This window comes from Giraffa tippelskirchi, chromosome 1, assembly GCF_054371585.1.
Source record: "Giraffa tippelskirchi isolate mGirTip1 chromosome 1, T2T-mGirTip1v1.2.pri, whole genome shotgun sequence".
In the NCBI taxonomy this organism is placed as follows: domain Eukaryota; kingdom Metazoa; phylum Chordata; class Mammalia; order Artiodactyla; family Giraffidae; genus Giraffa; species Giraffa tippelskirchi.
Genome location: NC_137275.1, coordinates 203,969,471 through 203,982,907, shown reverse-complemented (window position 1 = coordinate 203,982,907; position 13,437 = coordinate 203,969,471). Strand labels below are relative to the sequence as shown.

Here is a 13,437-nt window from a genome sequence, read left to right as displayed (position 1 = left end):
TCATGCACCTCCATGCAGCCCTGCATTTCCCTGACGGCAGAGCCATGCTTGGATCATAGCACGTGCGCTGGTGCCATTTCCACACTGGCACCTGGGCCTGTTTTCCAGATGAAGACACCGAGGTTCAGGGTGGCCAAGCATTTGTCCAGATCGCTGGTTAGTAAATCTGAGCCGGGCGAGGGCCGGCTCATCTGTTCCTCTCCACGAGAACCTCTCTAAGACTGCTCAGTGTCACTCTCTGGATCCTTTGAATCTGCTTTGTCACCTTTGGGGCATTTCTGCTTGTTAGAAAGAATCTCACACCATCAGGACCAAGGCTGAGGCTGGTGAGGTTTTGGTCATCCCCACAGTGTGCAATTGGTCACCCCTACACTGTACGAACTGAGAGGAGACAGGGGCCAGAAATGCATCTTCCCCATGCTCTCCTTGCTCCTTTGGGGTTTAGCAGTGGCCTGTTTCTCTCCCCATCCCCTCCGTACCCCCAGTTCCTTATGCTCTGTCCTCCAGTCCCCCTGCCCCCCGCCCCTGGCCGTTCCTGCAGTGAGGGGGTCTGCACATTGCTGCTCCCTGTTGGCTTCTCACCAGGTCTGCTCCATGCGGGCCACCTCCTCAGCCCCTCTCTCCTCAGCCCTTTGCACTGTCCTGTGTTTCCAACAGGTGCCTGACCCATAAGGACATTTAAAAATAATTAGCTTGATCATATTTTCATAATAAAAGAACATGTCAAAATTTTATGAACTCTAGGAGATAGTGAGGGACAGGGAGGCCTGGCGTGCTGCAGTCTATGGGGTTGCAAAGAGTCAGACATGACTTAGCGACTGAACAACAATAATGTACAATAATGAAGACAGAGTGTTCTGCTGGAGTGGAAAATGGCTCTCCACAGGCAAACTGGAAGCAGCACCTGGGGCCTGTTAAGGCCTCTGTAGATGTCTGCAGTTAGTTGCATTTCTGTCTTTATTAATAATGCCTTTTTGGGCAAGCAGATTGGCCTGACTGGAGTCTGGGTTGCAGGCAGGTGTGTAAAATGTGCATCTGTACACCTGACTTGTCATTGCAGCAGGTAGCTTTGCTTTCACAAGGACACGTGTCCCTGGATGCTGCCCTGTGAGCACTGGCCTTACACATGGACTGTGTCGCGGCCACCTCCATGACTATGCCTGGTGCTGCGGGTAGACGGGGTCACGTTTGTGGAGATGATTGAAAGTGGGACAGAGGTTTCTGTCCCGTCGATCTATTGCCACATACCCAAAACCCTGCATTTGGAAATTCAATACAGCAATCTTTTTATTGTATGTCCTGATTGTGTGGGTCAGGAGTGGGGGCAGGGTAGGGCTTGTCGAGTCCCATGCTCTCCCCAGAGCTGATAGAGGTAGGTGATACCCTTCTGGTGGGTGAGTTGGTCCAGGGCCTCCAAGACCACATTGCTCAGATGTTCAGGGTCTGGGTGGTGGTGTTGACCAAAGCGCCCACATGTGGTTCCTGCAGGGTCCTTGGACTTCCTCCATGGACTCTTCCAGAGTAAGAAGATTCCAAGAGAGGAGGTAGAAGCTGTAAGACTCAGCCCACCACCCTCCTTGCCACCACCTCCCTCCTGCCATCCCGGTGGTGCTGAGATGTTGGTGGATGCAGGCTGGGAAAAAACTTGGAAGATAGGGATACCTGGGACATTCTGCCAAGGACATTCTCAAGAAAGAGAGAATGGACTTTGTGCCCTGCACCTCCTACTGCAGCAGCATGAGCCTTGTGTGTCTGGGGGGACCACCATCCGCAGACACCCTGCCTGTGTGTTCTCCAGCCCAGCGGCAGCCGCCCCATGCTGCACAGGCCACAATGACCTCGGACTGGACTTCCCCAGGATTAGCACCAAGCCTCTCCCTGAACTACGGATATTGACATCTGGCGACCCGGTCAGCCCATGTCCAGAGGCACAGGGAAGGAGCCGGGTCCCACAGCCAGTGGTTCTAATTAAGAACCTGAGGAGCAGGAAGGATTCTGTGTAGAGGAGCAGATGTGGAACCACTTCTAGAATAGTTGAAGGTGTCCTTCTTGGAAGAAAATGAATTGAATGGACTGACACTGTGCCTTGGAGCCAGCCCAGGGGCTGGTCCACCTGGAGGGTCACCTTCTCCTGTGAGTGCTCTGTGCCAAGGCCACTTGATCCCTGAAGCCACATTAGCTGGACTTGCTGCGTCCATGTGAGTCTCCCTCCTTTGGACTATGGCATCTTAGTCTTTTGTTCCCTATCTTAGAACGTCTGTCTCTGCTTTTCCAAATATCTGACACTTATCAAAGCCCCCCTGCTCACCCTCGAGGTTCCTCAGACCCCTGGCCCTGTGCCCATGTGGAATTTAGTCCAGCTCCATGAAAATGCTGTGGAGAAGGTTTGGCCTTTGTAACATGGTTTCCCTGACCTTGGCCCAGACCTTGGGCGGGGCTTGTTGTGAGCTGTGGTTGCCCACAGGCTGGGTGCAGGAGAGGGGAGCTGTGTGCCTATACAGGGATCCCCAATGCTGGCCTGTCACCCCATGTGCGTAGCCTCCTCCTGAGGATAGGAGCCCCTCTCTGGGCTGCCATCCTCTCCTTCCTGAGGGATCCCAGCAGGCCACCGGCTGAGGTCTTCGTCCTGTCGTCCTGTGGGTGTGATGCCCTCACTGACTCCCATCAGCTGCCCCTCTTTCAAACCACCTGAGTTCCTCTGTCAATGACATTTTCCTCCACAAAGACACCTGTGAGGCTCCCTTAACTCCTTATACATCTCCTGGACTTTAGACAAACCATGTTAGGGTTCTTTTTTTCCCCCAATATCTATTTTTATTTATTTGGCTGCATGGGGTCTTAGTTGCGGCAATCGAACTCTTAGTTGAAGCACAAGGGATCTAGCTCCCTGACCAGGGCTCCAACCCGGGCCCCCTGCACTGGGAGCATGGAGTCTCAGCCGCTGGACCACCAGGAAAGTCCCACACTGGGGTTACTCTTTAATGGAATTATACCCCCCGCCCCCCCAAAGGAAAATTGATGAGGTTGCATTGTGTATCTGCACAGTCTTGTCTTCTTTATAAAGACAGTTTCTTTTTTGATGGAGTTTAAGCCCCACCCCCACCTGGCAGAGAGGTACTATTGTAGTTTCTGCGGACAGGAACCTTCAAGTATTAGGAATTCAGCCCAGGAGGAAGTGGCAGAGCAGGAGACAGCCTCTCCCTGCATTGCCTTTTACAGCTTCCTGCCACGTTTAGGGTAGAGCATTTATTTATTTTTAATTTATTTATTTTAATTGGAGACTAATTACTTTACAGTATTGTGGTGGTTTTTGCCATACATTCACATGAATCAGCCATGGGGGTACATGTGTTCCCCATCCTGAACCCCCCTCCCACCTCCCTCCCCATCCCCTCCCTCAGGGTCATCCCAGTGCACCAGCCCTGAGCACCCTGCCTCATGCATTGAACCTGGACTGGCGATCCATTTCACATATGATAATATACATGTTTCAGTGCTATTCTCTCAGATCATCCCACCCCTGCCTTCTCCCACGGAGTTCAAAAGCGTTTAGTATACTTGGGTTTGAAGTACATATTTAAGCAAAATGTGTTCTAAGGGAAATGTCTAAAATGTTATGCATGCGTGCATGCTTAGTTGCTTCAGTCGTGTTCAACTCTTTGTGAGCCTATGGTGGCCAGGCTCCTCTTGAGGAGGAGGCAAGAATGCTGGAGTAGTTTTCCATGCCCTCTTCCAGGGGATCTTCCCCATCCAGGGATCGAAACCGAGTCTTCTGCGTCTCCTGCATTGCAGGCAGATTCTTTACCGCTGAGCCACCGAGGAAGCCCCTCAAAGGTTATACTTTTCTCCTTTAGTGAGACCCTGTGCCTGGCTCAGGCACCGAGGTGGTTGCATGTGGAAGGCTGGTTCTCAGGGCCCAAATAGTCTCCAGCACAGCGTGTCCTGGCCTCCTGGCTGTTGAGGAAAGATCCTGCTTGCATTTTGTAGTTTGCAAGCAGCTGCAGCTGTGGTGAGGCCACTGAAACCTCTCATCTTTGGTGCCTAGACGGCTTTGCACGTGGCATTCTGTAGATTAAAAAATCGGATCAAGGACTGGGAACATGCCACAGTGGACAGGTGAGGGACACAGCCCTGCAGCGAGCAGAGCAGTCATGTGTAAACCTTCAAGCACAGAGCACCGGCCACCTCCTGGACATGTACACGGCACAGAGTCAGCATTACTACTTTCTGGAGTAGTTCTCTTGCTTGAGCAAAGGGAGGTTGCAGCTGCTCCTGGTCCCTCTGTCTCTCCTGGCTCGACTGCATGGCAAGCAGGCTCTGTCCGCTCTTGCTGGCTGCACACCGTGTAACGACCCACAGTCCTGGAGGGATCTCTCCCTGTTGTGATCCTGTTTACCATTTCCTTGGGCTGAGTCTGAGGCTGCTCACCCCGCACAGGCTCTCAGATCCGGTGGCACATCTGAGAGGCCGGCCCAGCAGTGGGGCATCTCTCCTGGGCTTGGGGACAACGCTTGAGTGTCTCTGGACACCTGTCCAGGGCAGTCTGGGCAGGCGGGGACCTGGAGGACTGAGATTTGAGGTTGGGGAGGGCAGCTGGGATGAAATGAGATCTCGAAGAAGGGACAGTTCCTGCCTGAGAAGTGGCTTCTTCCTAGGACCAAGTGCTCACAAACAACACGGAGTATAGAGGGAAAAACAGCATCTCCTTGGCTCCACCCCCTCCCTGTGGGCGGCCACCTCCTCAGTTAATTGGAAACACAGAGGAAGCTGTTGCGAAATCCAGCCCCTCTGCCATCTGCGCCTCTGTGGGCTCTTCACTGTGTTTATGGACTGAGGGTCACGAGGTGTTGTTAGCTTCCGAAGGGGTCCTGGGCCACAGATAGCCCTCTGGAGAGGGAGGCCAGAGCACATGTATTACACAACCCAGCCAGGTCATCTGACCACTGTACCGAAGGCCCCAGGAAGTTTGTCAGCTGACCCTGGGCGGGCAGGCCACCTGCGAGCCGCTCCCAGGCCGAGAGCTCGCTGCACAATAAACCAGCCGTGAAGGTGTGGTCTGGGTACCCGCAACATCTCTCACAAACAGCTTCCCCACCTGCGGGGGCACACAGGGCACAGCCCGCCCGGGTGTGGGTGTGTCCCATTTCACAGGTGGGAGAATGGCTGGGTGGTACCCCCTCTTTGTGGCCTGCCTGACGCATGGCCAGGCTGTGACAAGGCAGAGAGGGAGCAGTGTTGCTGCTCTGTGGGCAGTGGGGAAATGGGTTCCCTGGGCCATGAGTATAATGCGTATGTGGGGGGGGGCTATTAGGACTAGATGATGAGATGGTTGGATGACATCACCGACTCAATGGGCATGAGTTTGAGCAAGCTCCGGGAGATGGTGAAGGACAGGGAAGCCTGGCGTGCTGCAGTCCCTCAGTGGACACAACTGAGCGACTGAACAACAATTAGGACCAGAGTTGTGCTAGGTGAGACAGGCCAGGCCCCATCCTTTATCCTATCCTGCTGCCTGCACAGCTTTTTGGAGGAAAGAAGCCAGCAGAGGTGCTCCCCTCAGTTCCCTCTTGCCAGGTTGTATGTGAAGCTGCCCAAGGTTGTGACATCAACTCCCCCTACCCTACTCCTGCCCCGGGGACCGCTGTCCCCACACAGCAAACCAACAATACCGTCAGCTCTGGGGGTGGCACTCACAGCACTGATGGGAGGTCACGGCTTGACCTCGAGACATTGCATCTGTTAAAGTACAGATGTTACCCACAGTAGAGATGTCACTCTCAGCACCATCACAGGTTTGGCCCCTGAGGGTTCAGGAAGAGGAACAGGATGTGGACAGGACTCTTGAGGGAAAGGAACACTTATGAGAGGGACTAAGATCAGCTGGGATGTTAAGACAAAGGGTCCAGGTACTCCCCTCCCCCCACACTCCTCGAGTATCCAGAAAACAGGCCCAAGTGTCCCCAGAACATAGGGGTTTTGATGCCACACTCTCCACTGACCCTCTTGGGGCTTTTGTGGGCCATCTAGTCACCCCAGCATGTCCTACCACCCAAGCCCCCAGAATGTTCTGACCCACTGGTCGCCAGGGCATGGCTGGAGGGAGAGTAAGTGAGCAGGCTTCCTTGGAGCCCCAGAGCTGATGAGGGGTGGGCTCTGTGTGAACTGCATCCTCTTGAGAGAGTGCCTTGGGAGGGTGGCCTTGCCCAACCCTGAGCTTTATAAGTGAGGTGGGTGGGCCTGGCACGGCTCCTGCCCTGTGGCACATGACCCTGTGGAGATTTCAGTTTCCAAAACAAGAGCATCCTCTGCCATGCCAAGTCCAAGGCCTTCTGGTTAAGGCACCAGGCAGGCTGGAGCCTGGCTCTGCACTCTGCTGCTACTAGTGGGGTGACCTTGGGCAACTAGCGTATCATTGGGCTGATAATATCACCTCTTTCATGGGGTGTTCTGAGACACACCAATGGGAGAATACATGTGCAAGCCTGAGCACAGGGAATTTCAACCTCTGTTCATTCCTTTCTTCCTTATTCAAGAAGGGAGAGAGGTGAAAGTGGCTTTTAGGACCAGTCCCTTGGAGAAGAGTCTCAGGCTCCGTCAGAGGGTGGGTCTGCTTCAATGTCTGAAGGCAGCCTGAGGTGGGGCAAAGAGCAAGAGCTAGATGCAGCAGGGCCCCGGGCACTGTGCCGTGCCCTGTCCCCAGAAGCCTGCTGTCCAGATGAGGGGTGGCATGCAGTTAAGCTCAGAAAGGCCCCCTGTTGAGCCCGGTGTCCAAGTGTGAGTGGCTTGCTGGGTGCTGGCTCCACAGGGCCTGGGATCCTGCACTTGTGAGTGTGAGAGGCAGTGGCATGCAGGGCCAGCCAGTGCAACACCATAAAGGTCATAAACACACAATAAACCGTGATAGAACAGGAGCCGGGAAGCAGTGGCAAACCGGCTGTCACTGAGTTCTGCTCCAGGACTCTGTTAAATGTTAATGGTAAAGGCTGTGCTGGTGCTCAGTTGCTCAGACCTGTCTGACTACTTGCGACCCCGTAGACTGTAGCCCACCAGGCTCCTCTGTCCACTGACTTCTTCAGGCAAGAATACTGGAGTGGGTTGCCATTTCCTTCTCCAGGTGATCTTCCCCACCCAGGGATCAAACCCCTGTCTCCTGTGTCTCTTGCATTGGCAAGAGGATTCTTTTATCCTTGAGCCTCCTGGGAAGCCCTAATGGTAAATGGCCAGGGATAAAATTCACCTGTTGATGGGGATTTTTAAAGACTCCTCAGGCTTTGTTAGCCCAATGCCATGGAGTGTGTGGGCAGGGACTCTGGGGCTCCTGGCTTCCGCATCAACCACGAAACCTCGGATAAACACAGATTCCTGGGGTCTCCCTGCAGAGATTCTGGTTGGGCCAGGGCCTGGGCATCTACTTTCCTAGAGCTGGAACCACTGACATAGATAAGTATGGAGACGGAGCTCAGCAAATGGCCTTCTCTCCAAAATCTGTTGATGATTATTGAGGGCACTGCTGGCAGGTGCCATGTCCAACCTGTCTAGACCCCTTCTCAGGTGGGGCCAAGTCATGAACTTTCAGATGTTACCTTCCCAAAGTGTTAGTTGCTCAGTTATGTCCAACTCTTTGTCACCCCGTGGACTACAGCCTGCCAGGCTCCTCTGTCCCAAGAACCACACAAAGCCTCTGGCCTTTGTCTCCAGTCCTCTTTTCCTTTCTCTTTGAAACTCAGCCGGGTTTCACCTCCACTGAGACTGACTTTCCTCCTGCCTCAGATTACTCCAGGTCACGCTTGGGGACGCATGAAGGATACGACACCCCCCTGCCCCTCCTGCCGACACATACACACTTGTCACCTTCTGATCACACATCGAGCTGGACGATGAAGGCAGCTGTCCAGGACACTGGAGGGATGGTGTGTTCCAGCCTGCACGCATTGGGCAGCCACCTGGAGAACCTGTTTGTTCACTCTCAGGAGGGAGCCGGAAAGAGCTGGGTGCAGGACTGCCTGCTCCTCTGCCATCCTGGCTCCCAGCTGCAGAGACCAGGAAGGCCCCGCCCTCCATAGGTGAGCTCAGGTGAGCCCTTAAGCGGTTTCTGTGATGTGTTGGAAAACTTCCAGCTTGATGAGGCCCACAGACCCCTGAGCTTCCCATCAGCTGGGTCACCTGGCCCCTGCCCTTGACAGCCTGCCCCACCTCCTCCCCAAAACCATGAGTGTGTGTGACTTTCTTAGTCTTCTTTAAAGGCACAGAGAGATGGATTTGCTTGCTCAAGTTCAGGATTGCTCTCAGCAGGGGTTGGACCAGCCGTTGGAGCCGGTAAGCCCTGGCCAAGTACTTCAAGTAGACCAGAAAACACTCCCAGGGAAGTTTTATAACCAGTTCTGATTCACTTTGTTTGAGTTAAACCTGTGTCTGTAGTCTCCATAAAGCCTGATGTTTCTACCACAAATACTAAAGTCTGGAGCAGGTCGAAGGTGGATGATCTCTGGTTTATCAGCTTATCTTGTATTTGGTAGGAGACCCATGTTATGCCGGGAATGCGGTGTGTCTGTCCACATACTGATCTCATTAGAGAAGTGATTCAGATAAGGTTAGAGATGTCAATAAGTCCAGTTTCGAATCCTGGCTCACAAAGACACAGACTTCATTTTTTCACAGCCACAGGATACAGACCCTAGAGGTATGCTTTCATCCTTACAGCCATCCTCACCTGCTGGACTGAGGACCAGACAGCGCCTCTTGTTTCTCTATGGTTGCTTGGGTGACCCTGCAGAAACTGTGGGTACATGTGGATTGTTTTCTTCCCAGTGGGATGGGGAGAATTTGTGTCCGCATGATTAAATTTGGGAACTTGGGGGCACTCCTAAAAGGAAGATGCTCACAGCTGAGTCAGGTGAATGGGCAACTGGAAAAGATGGTCAGGGGCATCTGGTTAGCTATCACTGGGGAAAGTGACTCTGTGTTTTTGGGGTCTGACTGTTGTGGATGGGATGGATAGATGAGGTCTATGGAGAACAGCTAGAGAAAGGTCAAGCAGAGGGCATGGTCCTTGTCCTTGGTGCTGCTTTAAGATTTCCCTGAGTTCAAGGAAGGCTGGTGGAGAAAGCCTAGGAAGGGTGTCACCCACCTCTGGCAGGTCTGCCCACATCCCTGGGTCCAGCGCAGCCTGTGGGATGGATGGACTTTGGAAGTCACAGCTCAAGGGACATGGAGAGCAGGAGACAGAGACTTCCATCTGATTCCAACTAGACTGATTTGGCTTGGTCACCCAGCTCTGCTCAACCTGGCCACAACCTGTGAACAGAGGTGACATCAGTTCCCATTTGTTCCCAAGCTGTGAATGCTCCCCAGACCTTGCCATGTTCCATCCTCACAGCAGCCCTGCAAGCTGGGATCATCTCTCCTGCATTTCCCACCAGGCAGGTGCATCTCACAGAGGCTGGGAAAGCTTTCCGCGTCTGGCAACTTGGCAAGGGCAGAAGTGGTCCATCACCTGCAGGCTGGCTTGGATGTCTGCTGTTCGTAGCCCCACCCCATACCAGGTTCTGGTATAAGATACAAAGAGATGTCCTGAAAGGGATGTGAAGCCTGCAACTGGGAACTTAGGCTCTCAAGGGAAGGAGGAAGCTTCCAGGTTCTGAGCCTGGTCAGCTAAAGTGTAAACCTTGGAGCTTTCCTAGTGGCTCAGATGGTAAAGAATCTGCCTGCAGTGTAGGAGACCAGGGTTTGATTCCTGGGTTGGGATGATCCCCTAGAGAAGGGAATGTCAACCCACTCCAGTATTCTTGCCTGGAGAATTCCAGAATTCCTGGAGAATTCTGTGGACAGAGGAAACCAGGAGGCTACAGTCCATGTGTTCACAAAGAGTTGGACATGATCGAGCAACTAACATTTTCACTTTAGAATATGTGGATCTGGGGGCTGGGACTTATGGGGTAACTTACAGATTCTTTGCCAGTGTATGAGGGACATCCCCCTGCCCCGACCCTGGCCATGCATGTGAGCTGGCCAGGGCCCACAGAACCAGCTGTGGCAGGGCCAGCGTGTTAGAAGCAGAGACTAACTGGTGGCCCTGATGGAATCCACATACTCATTAGGGCTGACATTTTTGTGGATGGGTCTTCCTGCCACACTGACCTAGGTGCCAGCAAAGGCAACTCGGAGGGTCTACAGAAGGCCCTCCCTTAGCCTCTCAGGCTTTGATGCCTTGCAAATCACAGTGGGATGCATGCTGTGCCAGGGCTTCGCTCTGTACTGCCCCCTCTCCTTGCCTCTGCTGCTGAGGCTCATAGCGGAGAAAGATCTGCAGTGAGTCTCCAAGGGGCATGTTTGGTTGAAGCCACAATCCTTGGGACTACTGGTGTCTTGCGGACAGGGCCCAGACTTACCGGAAATGCAACTACCACAAACGTTCAGGGAAGATCTAGACTTCGTGTCACTCAGAGTTTTGCTGATCTTTGCTTATAATTTCAGAAAACCATAGCACCAGTGGCAATGCCATGCATGAAGCTGAATCACTGAGGTTACACCTGCTGTCAGGCTGCATTGCACATGCTGCAGCTCAGAAATTTTACATTCGATGCAAGTGTTGGAGGATTTGATCATGGTATCTCAAGCAGTTGTGCCTACACATTTACTATTGAAATAGATGTTACTATAAATTATTTTTCTTTTGTTTTCTTTTATATTGACATTAAGGCATTTTATGGGCTTCTCTGGTGGCTCAGAAGGTAAAGAATGCCTGCAATCCAGAGGACCCAGTTTTGATCCCTGGGTCAGGAAGATTCCTCTGGAGAAGAAAAGAGCAACCCACTCCAATATTCTTGCCTGAGAAATCCCACGGACAGAGGAGACTGGTGGGCTAAAGTCCATGGGGTCGTAAAGAGTTGGACACGACTGAGCGACTAATACACACACAAGGTATTTTATTTTCTATCTCTTTCTATCATCTATCAATTATTTTGTTGTAGATACATTATAGTATCCAATTATTTAACTTCAGAAGAGTAAAGAGATAATCACTAATATTTGTTTATGAAAGGAGCAGACTGACCAGACCATCCACAGTCAAACTGCTGCCGGAAGTGGCCATGCAGCCCACCTTCCCATGGCGGCCTCCCTGTTGGGAAGGCAGCTGCACCTGCATCAGGCCCGCTCTGCCCCTGCTTTCCCCCCGCTGCAGGGGACCTGACCTGACCTCCCGGCCAGCCCTGGCTGCGGCCCTCCCAGTCACATCAGGGGCCTGCGTGAACGCTTGTCACTGAGTCTGAGGGAGGCTTGTGAGCCCCTGGGCTCTGAGGGGGGCAGGTCCCAAGCCAGGGCCGATGCGTGTGCTCCGCTGGGACTTTTCAGTGGTGTTTGGAATGTGTATTGACACAGGGCATTAAGATGGTAGCATGGGAAAAGGGGAAAGGTGGGCTGGCACTTTCCAGTGGGCACTGAGAGGCCTGCTGAATCTTTAGGTTCTTTCCAATGCTTCAGAAGGAAGATCTAAGGATGCCTGGAGCACTTCCTGTTTGATCTGGGGTCCCTCTCTTAGAGGTGAGGGCTGTCGTGTGCCATAGGGAACAGGCTGGTCTTAAACAACCACCCAACCTGGGCGACTGCTTCATATCCTCATGACAAGGGGTGGGAGGAGCTGGGGTTCTTTGCAGACTCACAACCACGTTTAGGAACAGTTCCAGGATAGAGTTCCAACACTGTTTGTAACAAGATCCTGATAATAAGCACAGGACCCACCAGGAGACCCCTTTGCTGGATGTTTTCCCTTTGGTTGTATAAATTCTGGCAGGTTTGGTGAAGCAATCTTGGGGAAGAAACAGGCTTGTTCACTGATAGTCCATCATGTCCATTTTCTGGAGGATTCTGAGTTGAGTGGTATGAGTGCCAGCTACCACTGTGGAGTCAAGCAGACAGCTGTCCTGGGGAAATATGATATGAAGGATATGTGTGTGCCCCTGTGCATGTGTGTGTGCACGAGTATGTGAAGGTGTGGACCCACGTGTGTTAGTGTACATGTGTGTTGGTAGATATGGTAGTTTTAGTCTCTCAGTTGTGTCTGATTCTTTGCGACCACATGGATTGTAGTCCACCAGGCTCCTCTGTCCATGCAATTCTCCAGGCAAGAATACTGGCATGGGTAGCTATTTCGTTCTCCTAGGGTCTTCCTGACCCAGGGATCCAACTCAGGTCTCCCACATTGCAGACAGATTGTTTACTGTCTGAGTCACCAGGGAATCCCCATGTATGATTGTATGCATGTGCATATATTTGTGTGTGTGTGTGCATCTGGAGGGTAATCCAAGGGCTGGGATGAGGAATTCAGCCCCCAAGGGCCCTTAGCAGCAATGCAATGAGTCAGCAGGATTCATGAGACCCAGAGGCATATGGAGGTCTCCATCTGTGTCTTCTAGGTTCTTCTGTCCAGCCTGTGTGCACATCCCCTGCTCCTGTATGAAAGGCAATTTGGAGCAAATATGACTTGACATGTTCCTGGCTCCCAGTTCCTGGGTGGGTCTTCAGCTCCCTTCACCCCACCAGTGATGAGCACACCCAGCAAGTGTGACCAAGCAGTTAGGTTGTTCTGAGACCCTGGCCTTCCTAGGTGCTGGGTCCCTTCGCTGGGCATGCAGGCTGGGATTTTGAATCAGTTTTGCCGCTGTGTATAGGCCATGAACTACACACCACCCCAGTGAAATGTGGGCAGCACCCTGAGAGCAAATGCCTTAATACTTTGTAGTGAAACTGGGATAAATCAAGCCTCACATCCACCCCCTCAGGTTGACCTTTGCCTGCAAACGAGTTACGAAACAGTTTTCAGTTCTCAGAACTTTTTGGATTTTGAATGACTGATAAGGAATTACAGATCTGCAAAAATAAACAGACCCAGTTGACACAACTAGACCTAAAAGTCAGACCTGGGTTTTGTGGGCACATAGTCTCTGTGTATGTGTGTGCGTGTGTGTGCACATGTGTGTACTCTCTCCAGACCTTAGGATGGTACTGAGGTCAAAAGCCACCCCTAGATTAGCCCCCTGCTCGGGGCGCCAGCTGAAAGTGGTCCAGCTGCCGCCCCTGGGCTGCAGCAGCAGATGGCCCCTTGCCCTAGGCGGGCAGGGTTGGGGGCAGGGAGGCCAGGGCTGAGCTCTCAGCTCCAGGCTGCCAGCCCCCTCCTCTTCCCCCGTCACTTTCCTTGGCCAAGAGCACCTGAAATGGTCAGCAGCTGCTGAGAGGGGACCCAGAGTGCGAGGCAGCTCAGGTGGGAAGAAAGAGGGACCTGGGGACTCTGCAGGTGCTCTCAGGGACGGAGAGCTCAGAGTGAGATCTCAGGGCTGGCAAGGGAAGTGGATCATCCCTTTGACTATCTGGAAGCAGGGTGCATTTGACAAAAACACCGCCCACCTAAGTGCCAGCTTCGGGACTGGTGCTGACACTTAA

The 13,437-nt window shown here is 52.8% G+C and overlaps 1 long non-coding RNA gene across 2 annotated transcripts in view; it reads left to right on the top strand.

Moving 5' to 3' along the window:
• LOC145538948 (uncharacterized) overlaps nt 1–13,437 on the top strand; it is a 170,081-nt gene that overhangs the window by 39,703 nt on the left and 116,941 nt on the right. The window contains exons 6-7 of one of the 2 annotated variants that reach the window (XR_014077352.1): nt 7,771–8,073; nt 10,699–10,920. This is a non-coding gene — a long non-coding RNA (uncharacterized LOC145538948). Of the gene's footprint in view, nt 1–7,770; nt 8,074–8,292; nt 10,921–13,437 lie in introns of both variants that reach the window. The other variant, XR_014077355.1, reaches the window with a different exon arrangement.